Source organism: Papaver somniferum, chromosome 7 (genome assembly GCF_003573695.1).
Source record: "Papaver somniferum cultivar HN1 chromosome 7, ASM357369v1, whole genome shotgun sequence".
NCBI classification, from domain to species: domain Eukaryota; kingdom Viridiplantae; phylum Streptophyta; class Magnoliopsida; order Ranunculales; family Papaveraceae; genus Papaver; species Papaver somniferum.
In genome coordinates, this window is record NC_039364.1 from 229,070,172 (window position 1) to 229,087,421 (window position 17,250).

The 17,250-nt window shown below is 34.2% G+C and overlaps 1 long non-coding RNA gene across 1 annotated transcript; it reads right to left on the reverse strand.

Moving 5' to 3' along the window:
• Positions 1-13,416: 13,416 nt before the first annotated feature.
• On the reverse strand, positions 13,417-15,325 carry LOC113293451. Its single transcript, XR_003332313.1, has 3 exons — positions 14,087-15,325; positions 13,921-13,976; positions 13,417-13,684 (listed from the first exon to the last, which is right to left on the reverse strand). It is a non-coding gene; the product is annotated as an uncharacterized LOC113293451 (long non-coding RNA).
• Between the last annotated feature and the right edge of the window lie 1,925 nt (positions 15,326-17,250).

Sequence of the window (17,250 nt, forward strand, 5' to 3'; positions counted from 1 at the left end):
TGAAATAAGATATTGTGGATTCACAAACGATGGGACGAAAATGTTTGTAACTACTTTTTATCTTGCCTATCGGAGATTAAATCTCGAGCAAATCTTAGAGAAGATAGTACTTAACATGATAGAACAAAGTATGATCAAAACACGCAACTGCAGAGAAAATAGTTGGGTCTGGCTTCAGAATCCCAATGAAGTCTTCAAGTCGTTAACCTATAATGGTTTTAAGAAAAACCTAGGTTAAAGGAGAATCGACCCTAGCCGCAACTAGTATCACACAGGAGGTGTGGGGATTCGGTTTTCCAGTTGCTAGAGTTCTCCCTTATATAGTCTTCAAATCAGGGTTTGCAATCAACGCTACCTTGGTAAAAAAGTACTCAATATTCACCGTTAGATGAAAACCTGATTAGAGTCAAGCTAATATCTTTCAACCGTTAGATCGAACTTAGATTGTTATACACAAATAAAATGTGACTTCATTTAGGTATGAGTAATCGTACCCAAACGTGTACACATAGTTGGCTCAACAATAGTTAACCGAAGTTAGCCATACGAACACTTTCATATCAAACTTGTTCATCTTAATCACAACTAGTTCAAATGACTCATAGAAGTATACAAGACACAATTTAAGCAAAATCGATTTTGGTTCACTTGAATCATTTCATGAGCATTATATCCACGGTTTGCAAAAGATTGCATTCCTTAATATATAAGTATATTTGTGCACGAAAAAACCGATTTTAGAACTTAACCCACTCAAATATGCAAACGGGTACGCATACTTAGAGTTTTGGACTTGGTCTGGGTTCGCCAGTATGCGAACAAGTACGCATAATGTAGTAGGTGACCAAACTCAGTCGGTACGCATACGGGTATGCATACTAAGTTCCCGGACTTCAACTTATCAAACCAGTACGCATACTATGGTTCCCGGACTTTGAATAAATTGCAGCAATTAGCATACAAGTACGCCTACTGTGTTATATCCAATCAATGTTTAATCGTCCTAAACTCCATTTTAATCATTGAAACATTCTTGGAAGACGAGAATAACTATCTCATACAAACTATTAGCTTCAAAGCAATTTTCAAGTGATCAATAGATCAATACGAAACATTCTGAATCTACATCAAATGATTGTCTCACACATATCATGTAAGATGTTACCAGACAATTTTTACATGATCATCTTTTGACTTTCGTCAAGAATAAAGATGAACTTGGTTAAAGAGAAAGCTTACTAACACATATTTCGAGAAATATATAAGCGAGTTAAACTCAGCTTGAAATAGAAAATGTGTATAATATAAAATCTATATTGCTATATGACTCTCAATAAGAGATAGAATAGAAATAAACTTCTGAGTGATAGATGATTTCAAGTCTCCACATACCTTTTGTTGATGAATTTTCACAATCTCGCCTTAGTAGTTCTTCGTCTTTAATCGATGAACGCCGTGAAGTCTAATGCTTAACTACACATTATATCCTAATCCGAGACATAGTCATAAGTAGACTAGAAATCAAGACTTATAGTTTTGGCAACTAAACTTGACAACAAGCTTGAGATAACAACGCTTGCGAGTTTGACCGAGCAGTGCTCTAACAATTTGAAGTTATCAAAGAAGTCTGAACTTCTTATTTTTCTAAGGAAACTTCTTATGTGAATTTATTCTTATGTTTTAAGAAGGATAACTAGGGTTTGGAATAACAAATATTGTGATTACACATAGTTGTTTCAATGATTATCATCTTGCAATGTTTTTAGATTTATTTATCTAAATTCTAAAGTTATTTGGAAGATGATTTTTGAAGTATTAACCTTTATTGATTTTATATATTGCTAAACTATTAAATGGGATATGTTGTGTTTCGTCCGTGAACTATGATTATCTCATAAATGGTCAAAAGTTAAGTATATTGTGTCATTATGCAAATATTAATGAAAGATAGAATGAACTATTGAAAATTCCGCAGTATTGATCTTTCCCTGATCCACTTTTATGTGAAAGTACTGTATGGCTCCGTGAGTTTTCTTATATTGAGTGTTTCCGATTAAATTAATCAATAAGATATTCTTCTGGTTAATTTATTCGAGTTTAATAGATACAAATCCATGTGGTTTGTTAATGTCCAAAGAAATCCTTCTTTTCTTGTGAAAGTAAGGTCGCTCATGTTGTTCTTTCGGGATTGACATATAATGGGGGAGAGTTCTTAATTGAACTTGTGCTTAATTGCCATATCTTTATGGGGAGTGAGGTTGTTGAATATTGTAGGAGTTATCTTGTATCTTTATAAACTCCTTGATGAATACACTAAGTTTCGATTATGTGAAATCATCGAAACAAAGTTGATATGTTCTCTTCTAGTCATGAATTATCTCTTTGAGAATTTCATTATTAGCCCGTAGTTTTCGTACCTTTGCCAATTTATATTTACAAAAAGGGGGAGAATTAATGTGTAGTTCACAATATAAATACATATGGTTTACATATCATTATGTAAGGGGGGTGGTTTTCATTGTGAGATGAAGTATTAACTAAGGGGGAGTTATACATATCACTATAGTATTATTGTCAAAGTTGTGATACAATTGGACTTTGATTTTGTGTAATAATACTGTGATATTGTATAACAATGATTGAGAACATCTATTTTATTATTGTTACGGCTATGGATCTTCAATAACAATGATCCTAAGTTGAACACGTTCAGAATCCCTGGAGTACTCTGAGTAGCGAAGAATTCAAGGAATGTTGAAGAGCCAAGGAAATCAAGCATGATGGATGAGAAGCTACAAAATTTATTTATTTTGTAATCCATATGTATTGATAGTTTTGTCACTAAAATTGACAAAGGGGGGAGATTGTTAAAGCATTGCTCGGTCGAACTCGCAAGCGTTGCTATCTCAAGCTTTTTTGTCAAGTTTAGTTGATCAAAACTATATACTTGATTTCTACTCTACTTATAGATATGTCTCGGATTAGGATAGAAAGTGTAGTTGAGCTTTAGACTTCATGGCGTTCATCGATTGAAGACGAAGATCTACTGAGCAAAGCTTGGAGGAACTTCATCAACAAAAGGTATGTGGAGACTAAAACTTATCTATCACTTAGAAGTCTATTCTATTCTATCTTCTAATGAGACTAAGTCTTATAACTATATAAACTTTTACATTATGCATATTTGATATTTCGAGCTGAGTTTATATCGCTTATCTATTTATCGAAATATGTGGTGAAAGCTTTTCGCTTTAACTATGTTCATCATTATTCTTGACGAGTTTAGTTGGAGACAATTTATTTGTTGGAAACTAGATATTAAGTCAAAAGATGATCATGTGTAAATTTCCTTGAAACATCTTACATGATTTGTGTGAGACAATCATTTGATGTCGACTTGGAAAGTTTCGTATTGATCATTCGATCACTTGAAAATTAGTTGAAGCTAATGGTATGTGTGAGACAACCATTGTCGTCTTCTAAGGATGTTTCAATAATTGAAATCAGAGTTTAGAACAACTAACTATGTCTAGATACAACACGGTTTGCAGACCTAGTATGCGAACCGTATTGTGATAATTCAGGTCCGGAACCTTGTTTGCGTACCTAATATGAGAACGGTTTCACCTGAGTTGGGTCCGGAACGGCTGTTCGCGTACCTGGTTTGCGAACGGATAGACAAGGCCAAAGTATGAAACTATTGTTTGCATACATGGTTTGCGAACACAGTGGTTAAATTATAAAATCGGTTAAGTAAGATTCGCTTACTCATAAACTAAAACATTTATGAATTAAGGAATGCAATATTTGCAAACCATGTGGCTTAATGTTCATGAATTGATTCTTGTATAAGTACTTTGTACAATTACGAATCACTTCGATTTTGTTTCAATTTGTTCATATATATTTCTATGATATAGTGAAAAATTGAAGAACTCTATTTGAAACACAATTATATTCATTTGATTATCTTTCATGATTGATTGATCATCATATTTGATCTAGAAGTGTTAGATGAATGTGGTTAAGACAAAAGCGTTCAGATGGCTAACTTCGGTTAACTATTATTGAGCCAACTCAATATACACGTTTAGGTACGGTTACTTATATCTAAATGAAGGTATATTTCATTTGTGTGTAACAAGCTAAGACCATCTAGCGATGGAGATTGATTGATTTATTTTAAAGCAGAATTAGCTTGAATCTTAAATCAGGTTTTCATCTAATGGTGAATATTGAATGCTTTGTTACTAACCATTCTTAGCTTTGACTAAAATCAAACCCTGATTTGAAAGACTATATAAGGAAGAACTCTAGCAATGGAAAACCTAATCCCCACACTTTTGTGTGTTCGTAGTTGCGTACTAGAGTCGTTTCTCCTTTAGCCTAGGTTTTTCCTAAAACCATTATAGGTTAACAACTTAATTAAAAACTTCATTGGGATTCGTAGAACTACACATTAATTCTCCCCATTTTTGTCAATAAAATTGGCAAAGGTACAAGAACGGGATCCTCATGAAATTTCTGAGAAGAGACGTTTCATAGACTTAGAAGAAAAAAATACATACCAACTTAATTTAGATGCAATCATGAAGCCGAAGCTAAATTCATTCATCAAGGAGTTTTAAGATACAAGATAACCCCTATAAAATTCCACAGCCGCACACCCCGCAAGATATTACCATTAAGCACAAGTTCAAAAGAACTCTCCCACATTTGATGTCATTCCCGAAATAACAACAAGAGCGACCTTACTCCAGAGATAAGGATTTATAAATTGGATTTTAGAAAACCCACAAGGAGATATGATTTAAGAACCAATCATTAAAAGTCTCTCATGAGATCATGTTACTAAAAAAGTTTAAAACTATCTCATGGTAACAATACACAATATGTGATCATGAAGATCAAGTATTGTGATCATCTTTTCTAAGATACAAACTTGTATAAACAAGACTTGATATGCTTAGAAGAAAGAATAAACTTTTCCACAAGGATTTACACCAAGAATGGTTACCATAAGAGTATGAAAAAATTTCTTTGACAATAAAAACCAACATCCATGGCTTTGATAATTGCTTCTAATCTTTTAAATTTAAGAATTTCAATCACAAATCAAGTTAGGTAATTAAGACTCATACATGTGGTATCTAGCCATATGATCACTTCCATATAAACCATGTTCTTCTTCACCATAACTAGTTCAATTGACTCAAATGAACTAGTTAGAGAGTTGTTCAATTGCTATGAGATCTTATGTAACTACACAAGACACAATTGAAACAAAGATGATTCGATTCGATGGATCGATTCATGAACTTTATAGCTACGGTTTGCATAAAGCATTCCTTAGTAATTTAAGTTTCATGTCCAGAGCACATCTTTAGATCATAACCACTTAAGCTCAAAAACAAGTTCGCGGACTTAAGATAACCGACAGAGTTTTCCAAACTCAGCAGAAAATCTCGGCAAGGAGACTTCCGCCAGTTCGCGGACTAAACGCGCAAATGAGTTTTTGGAAAACCCAGCAGAAATTCTCGGTAAGAGAACTTCCGACAGTTCTCGGTCTGGGTTCACGGACTTGGCAAAGCCAATTCCTCGGTTTCTCTTGATCAACAAAGTTCGAAAACTTAGGTTCAAGGAATACATGGTTATGTAATCTAAACCCTCATTCCAATCATTGAGACATTCTCAGAGGACGTTATATAACCATTATTCACATACCGTTTCACGTCAGAACAGTTCTCAAAGTAATTGAAACTTTTCATGACTTTCGTCACTAGGTGAAGATAAACTTGATTGAAGCGAAAGCTTACCAACACATGTTTCGAGGAATATATAAGCGAGTTAAACTCAGCTCGAAACAATAAATTGTTCCACATATTCAGAAATTTCCCAACTTAATATGTGCGCCCCAATTCTTTTGCAATCCTCACCGCATTTATTAGGGCTTCTTGGAGAGGATGCACTTTCAACACAATCAGGTTGTGTTGAGGTGAGAAAAATCTTGCTCACTACAGGTATTCGAAACAAAATCATGCATGGACTCTAGGAATTTAAAAACTTCCTTGAAACTTTCAATAAATGTTCCATACCTTTTTAAGATGTTATCCCTTGTCAAACTCTTGTCTGGGAGATCCTTTTTAATATAACTCGTTGCTTTATTGGTCTTCTTTGGTACCCATTTCTGAGTAGCTTTTGGAGCAACGCATTTCTTTTTCTCCCCAATATAATTGTGAAACTTCTTTGGGGGAATACTGAAAGAACTGATATTATGAGACTCAGTTTTTCTCCAGTTTGGAACATCAGATCTTGTCATCCTAACATAATCATATCTGGTTTTATCTCGCTTAAGAAATCTGCAAATCCTTTGCAAGTGACCTGGTTTTCCACAATAAAAACAATGTTTAGTATAATGGAAAAAGTTATGTTTAGTATTACCTGAATGTGTATGTGCTTGCTTTGGAGCTTTGTAGGATTTCTTCTTTTCGCCATCCGTAGTTGGTAGAGATACTTTATTTTTGTCAACCGTGGAAGGTTTTGGTTGAGAAGAATATTTAGCTTTGAAAAAATTTACCTCTTTGCAAATACTAGGAGCGTGTATTCCTTCATAGCCCAATCCTCTGTATCACGATGAATTCTACATGCTCCCAATATCGAGGTTAATTTATCTAAGTTGCTATTTCTAGACAAACTCTCTTTTAAGCTCAAGTTTTCTTCTTCCAAACTTTTGACCTTCTCAAGTGCAATAACTAGATCATTCTTGGATGATTCACATTGAACTTTGAGATCTTCTCGTTTCGAATCAAATAACAAGTTCATCTCAATATTCTCCAAGTCATCTAGCTTTGCTTGAAGAGTAACTTCCCAATCTCGACCTTCGGCAATTTCTTCTTTAAGCTTTCGTATTTCGTTGAGATAATCTCTTGCACCAATAGAATCAAGTTGGTCTTGCAAGTATTTATTCCGACTACGAAGTCTGTCATATTTAACTTTCTCACCGAAAATGGTGCTTTCAGCCTCCGAGAGTTTCCGATGACTTTATTTAAGAAGATTATTAGCTACTGGATCATCATGGAACACTCTTCGTCAGAATCAGAATCAGTATCAGAAAGAATTTTTCCAGAAGCTAATGCAACCTCGCCTATGAGCTCTTGAGGATTATAATATTCAGGTCCATCATCAAGAGTATGTAAGTCTGCTGCATATGCCGATTTTCTACGACTCCAGCTAGGACATACTGCAGACAAGTGACCGAAACCACGACAGTTATAGCATTGTACATCATCCTTAAGAGATGTTACACTTTTAGAAAAACTCTTTTCCTGTCTCTCAAGAATTTTCTAAATTGTCGCGGAGTAACGTCCTTAGTATCTGGCGAACCAGATTTATCCTTAGAGGATTCAGAATTGTTTGCAGCTTTAAGAGAAATCATCTCTTTTCTTGCGTGTTCATTATCAAAGATCTTTAACTTTCCACCAAGAGTACTTCTGGAGAGTGTAGAAAGATCGTTTCCTTCTTCATGGCATGTTTCTTAGACTCGTATCTTGATGGTAGAGACCTGAGAATTTTTCACACAATATCTTTCTGCGGAATAGTTTTTCCTAATGAAAAAGAGGATTTAACTATTTGAGAAAGTCTTTGGTTAAACTCATCAAAGGTTTCATCATCAGACATGCGAAGGTTTTCCCAGTCAGAAGCTGGATTTTGAAGACTTGCTTCTTTCTCTGAGGCATTCCCTTCTAATACGGTTTCTAAGATATCCAAAGTATATTTAGACTTATTGCACGTAGTCACGTTGTGCTGAAGATCTGGGGTAATGGCATGGATGATAGCATTCAAACCGTCGGAGTTTTGCTTTGCAGCAAGTATCTCGGCAGGACTGTATTCACCAATGTTCTTGGGAACATTTACATCTCCAACTTCCACAACGGGAACATCATAGCGATTAACTATATATACCCATGATTGAAAATCACGTGCTTGAAGAAAAGCTCGCATAGCAATTTTCCATCATAAGTAATTAGTGTCATCGAAGGATGGTGGTACGTTCATAGAGATAACACCTCTGTCCATAGAATCAGATTGCTACAAACACAGACTTATGAGGTCTTAGCGTGTTTGCCTGCTTTGATACCAATTGAAAAAGCGGGGGTCTAACAACACCACCCAATATTTCGTTTGGAAATCTAAATAGACAAACTCCAATATACTTTCAGGAAAATCAACTAAACAGTTAGACTCAATCTATCAAAAGTATATCAAAGAGTTTTATATCTCTATCTCTTGATTCAATCCTCAATCAGCAAATAGGGATTTGCGAGCCCGATTGAATATAAGAGGATTAACTTGAATGGTACCAAAGACCAATGTTCAAGTGTCAATCAATTCACTCAACAACCCTAAGGCCGGATACAAGAACTGATTGATCTTAACGTACAAACTGTGATATTACTATTATATAAATAAAATATAATGCGGAAAATAAATAACACATATACCAGAATTTTGGAAACGAGGAAACCGCAAATGTAGAAAAACCCCGGGACCTAGTCCAGAATAAGCACACACTCATAATAAGCTGTTACACCAGATTCCTACTACCTATTCAGACTAGATGTAATACCTTCTTCAACACTTGTAGAACTCCTAGCAGAATACCGATTCTCTTTAGTAAATCTTCACACAAATCTTCTAGCAGAACCCAAAGTTCTCTTTAGAAGATACACCATAACGATCGATACGATTTGATATTTTGTTTGCACAAAACACCAGTTTGATTTCTCTTTATATGTGAATCAAGGTTTTGGAAATCTTGTGTTTATTTTGATAAAAAAAAATACTAGGTAAAATGAATACCAAAACAAACTTGTAGATTAGGGTTTTAACTTACAATCAGTATGCGTATACACAAGGAGTCCGTGAACCTGATTTCCGTAAGTAAACTTGGGTGATTCCAAAGATCAATTTCCAAGTTAAGTAAACTCTCCTTTTCAATTGTTATCAGAGCAGGCAAACACGAAAATATCTAACAATCTGTGTTTGGTGCGATCCAACCTATAAGATATGGGCCAAAGCAAAGTTAAGCGAGAGAGAAAACTAAAGAAAGGCTCAATTAACGTATCACAAGATGTGTGCTCAAAAGGAGATTGTTCTTCAATATCGGATTGCTCAATTGATGAGATTTATAATGAGACATTTTTGAGTTCTATTCTTGAGATTTCTAATGAAAGATCAAGTGTGAAAACTTCTGAACTGAAGGAATTAAGTAAACAATTTCTTTTCTGCTCTAATGAACTTCTTTCAACACTTGAAATACAATGAGATTTAACTTTAAGGTTTGAAAATCTCTATGAAGAGCATAAATTGCTAAGAATAGAATTCACACAACAAGTTTGTGACTACGAAAAAAGGATGAATATTGAACGTCATCATGTAGAGACTTGTGAAAAAGGTCTGGAAAAATCTCGAGAAAAAATTTGTCTTCTGGAAAAAGAGCTTGATGACTCTAAAGTAAACATGAACTATCAACAAGAGTGTTTCAAGGAAAAATAAAAAGGTCTTCTTTCAAACATAAAATGTTTAGAGGAAACTCTTAACTCTACTCTTGATGAAAATACTTGATTAAAAGAGGAAATCTCTATGCTGAGAAAACTTAATGAAAGCTCAACCAACTTATCTTCCTTGTTGGAAATAGGCAGAAGTCATGGTGACACACGTGGTTTAGGATATGAAGGTAGTAGAACTGCTATTCCCAACTGTGAAATAAAGTTTGTCAAATCTGTGTGTACTCAAATAGAGGATTCTCTAAAAGGAAATACTGAACATAGCAGTGGAGAAACTAGTAGGGACAAAGAATCAATTGATGTTCTTTCAAACCAGAAGAAGAAAGCTCATGAAGAAAGGAAGAAATCTAATCCACGAAGAGTAGAGAAAAACAAAGGAGTTCTCAACAATCTTGCATGCACAAACAGGTAACAACCAATAATGTAACTCTTATAATACAAAATGTTATTATTCTTGTGGTAGTAAAAAACATGTTCAGAAGATGTGCAAGATTCGTAAAATGCAAAATGCTCTTCGTTTTGTTTCAAGAGAGTTGGGAAAAATAAACAGTATTCCTAGATTGTTAACCAACAAAGTAAAGGACTATTATACTGATTCCTGGTCTACTCAGTATATACCGAATCATACAGAAAGGGGCATAAGAAAAATGATTTCAAACGAGCAAGCTCTGCCTCTCATCCTTTTAAAGGAATAAACTCTGGATCATTTTTTGATTATGATGACATATCATTTCTCAAGGTGTGGAAGAGAAAGAACAGTCAAAAATAATGCACTGTTTCTTATGAACGAATTTCTCTGTACCCATACACTTCGGTGTTTGTAGAAATTTGTTTAAAATGGGTAATTCTAGTTATTTCCTTTTGAAAAGGATTATCGAAAATCTTTATATAAAAGGTTTCTTTTTATAAGTGGTTAAAATCTTGTAAGATCCGAATTCTTATTTGAATTTTTCTTGATTTCCAATAATGAAAGACCTAAAGAATGATATATCTAATTTGATATACTCATGTAGAGTTCATGATCTATTGACTAGAGAAATTCATATAATTCTCTTCACTGAGAACGAGAGATCATACAGTGAATTTGTGGGAGAATATTGTATCCAGGAAAGTGGAAAGTGTTTTGGATTCCTCTAATAAAGGAAGATTTGAGATCTGTTCTGGTTTGTGTTTTTATTAGATCATGCCATCTCTTACTGAAGTAACGGCTACAAGTTTATGTGAAGGAGTTCTTGAACTGATAGGAAGAAAGGAACTTCTGAAGGAATTATCTTCTGTTGCCCGAAAGGAAATTATTTTTCATGATGTTTGTTGGGCATCTTATAGAGACTTTCGTGATCTTCAAATGATTAATTTTCACTCTACCAATCTTGAAATGTTTGAAGAAAACCTTGATGAAATCATGGAAACTGAGGATAATAAGGATGAATAAGTTTAAACTCTTGTTCAAGGAAAATACACATCAATTTTTTTATTTTCAATGATTGTATTAAGTCTATTATGAATAAAACTATTATGAATAAAATTATTTGATTTATAATTTTTTTTTGTGATGGTTTTTGATTTACATAGCCTGTGCTTGAATGCTTTATTATTGCTATGGATGTTTATGGGATGTTTGATTTCGGTTTTATTACCTTGATATTCGATCTCATAATGTTGTGAACCCTTATGGTTTGAGTGACCTTTTGATTTCGCAGGATTAGGTTCTAGCCCATGTTGGTAGGCATTATCAAAGGATCATGAGGGGTTCTGGAAGAAACAATATGTGAAAAGTCACAATATGTTGAATCGGTTTGGTTTAGCATAAAAGCATATGTGTTTCGACGGTTTTCAACTTTTGCTTGCAATTGTTAAAACCGGTTTTTAACCCTTCTCTGGTAAAGGTTGGTTGTTGTTATTCTTTTGTTTTGCATAAGGATGACAACATAATGATATTTCGATATCAATTCTCCCTGGAAGAAGATGCAAACATATTGGAGAAGTGGATGTGAAATTTGAGGTAACAATGTTGTTAGTTAATTGTTTTCTTGTTTAAGAAAACCCTGATTTTTATTTCATATATATTTCGCTCTTGCTTAACAAAATTTCGGTACAATTGATGTTTTATTCCATGATATGTGTATGGATGTGTGTGTGATTCAATTGGTTCTGGTTAAGAAAAACTATTGTTATCTTGCTTTATTGTGTGGTATCAATTGTTTAGGCTTACAAAATTTCGGTGCAATTGCGGTGTTTTAATGCTTATGTTGATTCAATTGCTTCCGGTTGAGGTGAATAATTATGCAAGTTGATTTATTTTGGTTTGTACGAATTATTTATGGCTTAACGAAAGAAAAGGTTAACGTGATGGATTGTTTATTCCAATTCGATTCCGGATAAGAGAAGCTAAGTTTATCTTAGTTAAATTTATCAAAATGGAGGTTTCAGTTATTCAAGTCTAATCAAATGCCTTAACAAGAAATGCTAGTTAACTAACCTAGTACTTGTCTTTTGTAAAATTTTAAAGGTCTAAGTTATATGGATAATTAGAACCTGATGAGAAAAATAGAGTTATCTTCATTTTGGTCTTATCGAATGAAGCGGTTCTATTTGTACAATCGGTTTAGCAAAAAGGGACTAAGGCGCTTAGTTTATTTTTGGTTTGCTAACCTAAATTGGGAAAATTGCTTCGGGAAATTATTTCCTTGATAACATATAAAAAACAAATTACTTTTTAGTTTCGGTTTTGATATTGGTTATCAAAAATGGTGTATGGAACCCTCGTGCTTAACTTGCAAGTCTATTTTGAGATTTGTAAGATTCTTTCCGTGTTGTCCTTTATTTTTTCGTTTCTTTGTCATTTTGTGACAAATAGGGGGAGAAATATATGGATTAAACAAGTGATACTGGTATTGGTTTTATATTGATTGGTATCACTAAGGAAAACAACAATTGTGCTTAAACGTTTATCTAACGAAAGAGTGAAAGCATAGACTAAGGGGGAGTAGCATATAATTTAATTCGTATAACAAAGACGTGCGGATTGATGAAATCTACCTATCTCACCTTTAGGGGGAGTATTATCTTTGTTATTATAATGTCAACAACGACATTTAAGGATTGAATGAATGCAGGTTATTGTGCTGTTGAATTCGGGAATCAAGCGTATGTGTAATGAATTCTTGTAATTTGTTTATCCATATGATTGTAAGAGTTTTGTCACTAAAATTGACAAAGTGGGAGATTGTTAGAGCATAGCTCGGTTGAACCCACCAAGCGTTGGTATGTCAAGTTTGGTTGTCATATTTTAGCAAATCAAAACTCATTTAAGAGTCACTTGATTATGTACTAGAGTCAACTTTGTATAGGTTAGCCTGAAAGTATTAGGATATGAGACATTACAAGTATTGCGAAGACTTGAAGAAGTGAAGAAGTAAGAAGCTACAAAGACAACATCATCCTTCCACTTGAGGTTAGTGATATTTGACTTGAAATGTTTCATTCCCTAACGTATCTTTCAAGTCGTGCACATTGAAAATGAAACTGCGAAGCATGAACACTCTAGATAGACATAGTATTAAGGAATACAATATGAAGTTTATTGCTTAACCATTAAACTTTGTAGATAAGACATTGACATAATCGTTTAAATGCTATTGTGATTATGTATGGGTATGAGGTAAGGCTTCACAAGGTACGGTATGGTCCAGTACTCTTATGGAACCGGTCCTTGTACCTGGTGTTGACCGGTACCTCATTTTGAGGACCTGTACTTGTACCTATAAGAACGGTCCGGTTCCAGACTGGTACCGGTTTTTTACCTGAATTTTCAGACACAAAAAAAGGCTAACAACAAACTCAAAATACAAAAATTGACTGTTCAAAGTTCAACATTACAACTTAAGTTCAAAATAAACAAATGTTTAAAACAACATTACATACTTCAGTTCAAAGTTCAACATTACAAAATAGTAAAAACAACACTTCCGTAAGTCTGCAACAAGAAATGAAAGGCAACAAAAAATGATGGGGGACTTCTCAAACAATGGTATTGGATGCACAGCCTGCACTTGCAATCCTAGGCCACAAATATGCATATTCATCTCCAATAAGGCTAGTGATAGCACAACCTCAACCTGTGTGTATTACAACCACAAATAGCAAGCAAATACATAAGAATTTTTCTGAATGTATACATTGGGCCAAATCAGATTTTTTCAAATAAATAAAAGCAACCACAAATCTGCAGATTTTCCTATCTTCTCAAACAATGGGCCAAGTCAGATTTTTTCAACAAATAGCAAGCAACCACAAAACAGTTCCAAGTTTGCACAAACGTGTATCCATGGAAAAGATAAAGAAAGTTACCAACCTTCCATTTCTTATCAAGGAATGAACTTCAAGCTTTTAGGAGAGCTTCAATTATGACTGCAACAAGCAAAAAAGAAGATAAACAACAAAGTAAGAAAGTAAGTACCAATACAAGAAAAGTAAGTACTATTAAAAAAACAAAAAGAACAAAAACTTAAGTAAAGTACCTTCCGTATCTTCACCATCATCATCAGGTACATAATCACATAGAAGATCAAGAGCAATGGGTTTTTGTAAAAAGCTTTGTGTACAGAGCAATAAGTTTACAATTCTGACCTAGTTTTGGAGGTGGCATCAATAGAGATTGTTGTCCCTTATCTTTCTTCTTGTTGGGATTACTTGCACATCTATTCAAATGCTTCCTTAATCCAGAAGTGCCATTTACGTTATTGTGAGCAGCATATGTTCCCTTGCAGTGATGACATCGAGCATTAGTTTTACTAATCCTTGTCATTTCCAACCAAACACTAGATCTCACTTTGCCCTGCTTCGCTTTGCCATCACCAACTTCAGCCGCTTCAGGTGTACTTGTTGGAGTTGCAGTTTCATCTTCAATTGGTGTGAGATGCATCTTGAGAGGAAGATACAACTTATGTTTGTTGAGTTGTACTTGTAGTTGGAGTTGCATTTGATGTGGTCATCTAACAAACATTAAACAGAAACACAATGTTAGACTGAGATAACATTAAACATAAACACAATGATTAATTTCAAACAAAGCACACAAATGAAGATTCCTACATGATTCATAGAAAACCATAAATTCTTCTTGTTTAACATAGGAACTAAAACCAAGTAGAGAAATTCCAAGTAGCAAGACTTGAAACAATGTGAGTGAAAGAAAACAAACTAATGTGTAAATTACTATGTTATCATGAACTTTAAGAACATCTAATCAGACCTAAAACAATGGTAGAGACAATCAAATTACCAAAAGATAAAGCAGGCAAAGCCTGCACCATTCATTCACTGCACAATGCTCACAAAGTAAAGACAAAACAAGCAGCGTCACTCTGAGAAACAAGAACCACAACACTAAAGAAACGACACTGTGAAACCATTATAATGAGACAGATACATATTGTAAAGAAGAAAATAACAAGAAACAAAGATGATGATTTGTTTTTCGTTAATTTTTGTATACAGAGTATAGGGATAGATAGAAAATTACATATCTCTGTTGCAAATATCAAAAGATAAAAACATCCCACAACCCTAGCAGACTCAGAACCCCTAAAACAATTAGAACTTTAAAGAAGAACCAACACTAAGCTAAATAATAAAGTATCCAAAATGGTGGAGAATGAAAAACCAATCCCACTTTCATTTTTGTTAATCTCTGATGCACTAGCTATCTACTAATAACTTACTTTGTTTTTTCTCGGCATGACTGTAAATAAAACCTCTAGACTAGAGCCAAAGAGCACCAACTTCTTTAAGTTTAGGAACAAGAGTACCATTAATATGAGAAGCCATAACTCTATCCATAGCACCAATAAGTTTACCACCAATAAAAACAACAGGAACAGCAGAAGAAGTGCCTAGTAAACTCAATATCTTTACATGTTCTTGGATCTTCATCTAGTTCATAAACAGTTGGATTCACACCCATTCCATAGAATAATCTCTTAATAGCATGACACATACAACAATGAAAGAACCAATCTAAATAAACTCACAACAATGGAACATGCTAATAAGTTCAGATTAACAATGAAACATTTTAACAGTAACAGATTAACAAAATATAAAACAAACTCACAACAATGAAAGAACCAATCTAAATCAATGAGTTCAGATTAACTTATAAGTTCATCTTTTCAGATATACCTTTATTGAGTACTAGTTAGAAGACCAGATCATGAGCTTCTGCTTCCAAAACCCACCCAATGGTTGATTTCTGTCAAACAAACACAAAACTAAGATTTAGCAAAACATCAAAATTTATCAAAAACCAAAACCCATTTTAAAATAAACACATAAATCAAAGAACATATACCCATTTCTGGACTAAACTTTATAGCAGAAATCAATGAAACCCCTAAATCAATCTATTAAGATTATTAAATTTAAAACCCTAACCATGAAAACCCTAAATTAATCTACAATCAAAACCTAAATCTATCAAGAAGGAGAAGAATAATTATTAATTACCGATGGTCTTTACCTAGAATGGAAGAAGTGATCGAACTCAGAATAGATATGGAGATGGTGATCAAAAGAGAACATAGAAGAGAAAAAAAGAGTGTCGCTGCTCTCCAAAGAAAAAAAGAAGAAGTAAAATGACGACTGGTTCATGATAGTCTTTACCTAGAATGGACGACCGAGATTAAAAACAAATCAAGATCTCAACGACTCTTATCAACCGGTTCTTGTGGTCCGGTACAGGCCGGTCCTCCCCTAGAACCGATCCATGTACCTGGTCCTATCCCGATTCTCAAATTCTGTCCCGGTCCCTGTACCGCCTAAACCGGTTTCGTTTCGGTACAACCGATTCCAGACCGGTACAGGTGACCGGTTCTTGTGCAGCCTTAGTATGAGGTGAGCATTTCATCCTAGGAAACAAAGGCCTTACTTTTGTATTGGTATGACTTTTATTAGTGAATTCGATCTTAAGTAATCACCTGAGATGGTATGATAGATTGTGTGATTTTGTGTATGACCGAATCTGGGTAAAGGGGAACCGATCCTAGTAAGAGGTACAACCCATCACAAAAGGGAATCAATCATTGTATGAGGTGCAGTAAGTTTTTAGCAGAAAGGGGAACCGATCCTATGGACATGTGCAACACGTTTTTAGGCAAAGGGGAACCGATCCTATGAACATGTGAAACACATATAAGTTAGATACCATATATATGTGGGGAACCGATCCTAGTACCTAGTCAACCGAATTTTGGAAAACTAGTGTGACTATGCACAATACTCACATGGAGGTAGAACCGAAACTTGTTTTGGTAGAACTGTTAAACCCATGATTTGTGATTGAGTGCTCTTGATCAATCACATAGTTCTTGAAAGTCATATGAACCAATTCTAAACTTGTTTGGAAGTGTGGAAAATCGGTTTCAAGGTTGTAAGTATGAAAAATGACTTACAAAGTAAGGATGTCGATATACTTTGAACACGTACAGTAATGTTTATCTTTTATTGTTCAAAGTTATTCCTTAATAGCTACAGGAAGAAAATCCCAGGACCGAAATATAAATAAGTTAAAAATATTTTAATTAAGGTTGTTAATTTTATTTTAGGAAAATGAGAATTAGTAATGTGCATTTACCAGTTGAGATTTTCCAAAGAGATTTTCGGTCATTATTTCGGACAGAGCATT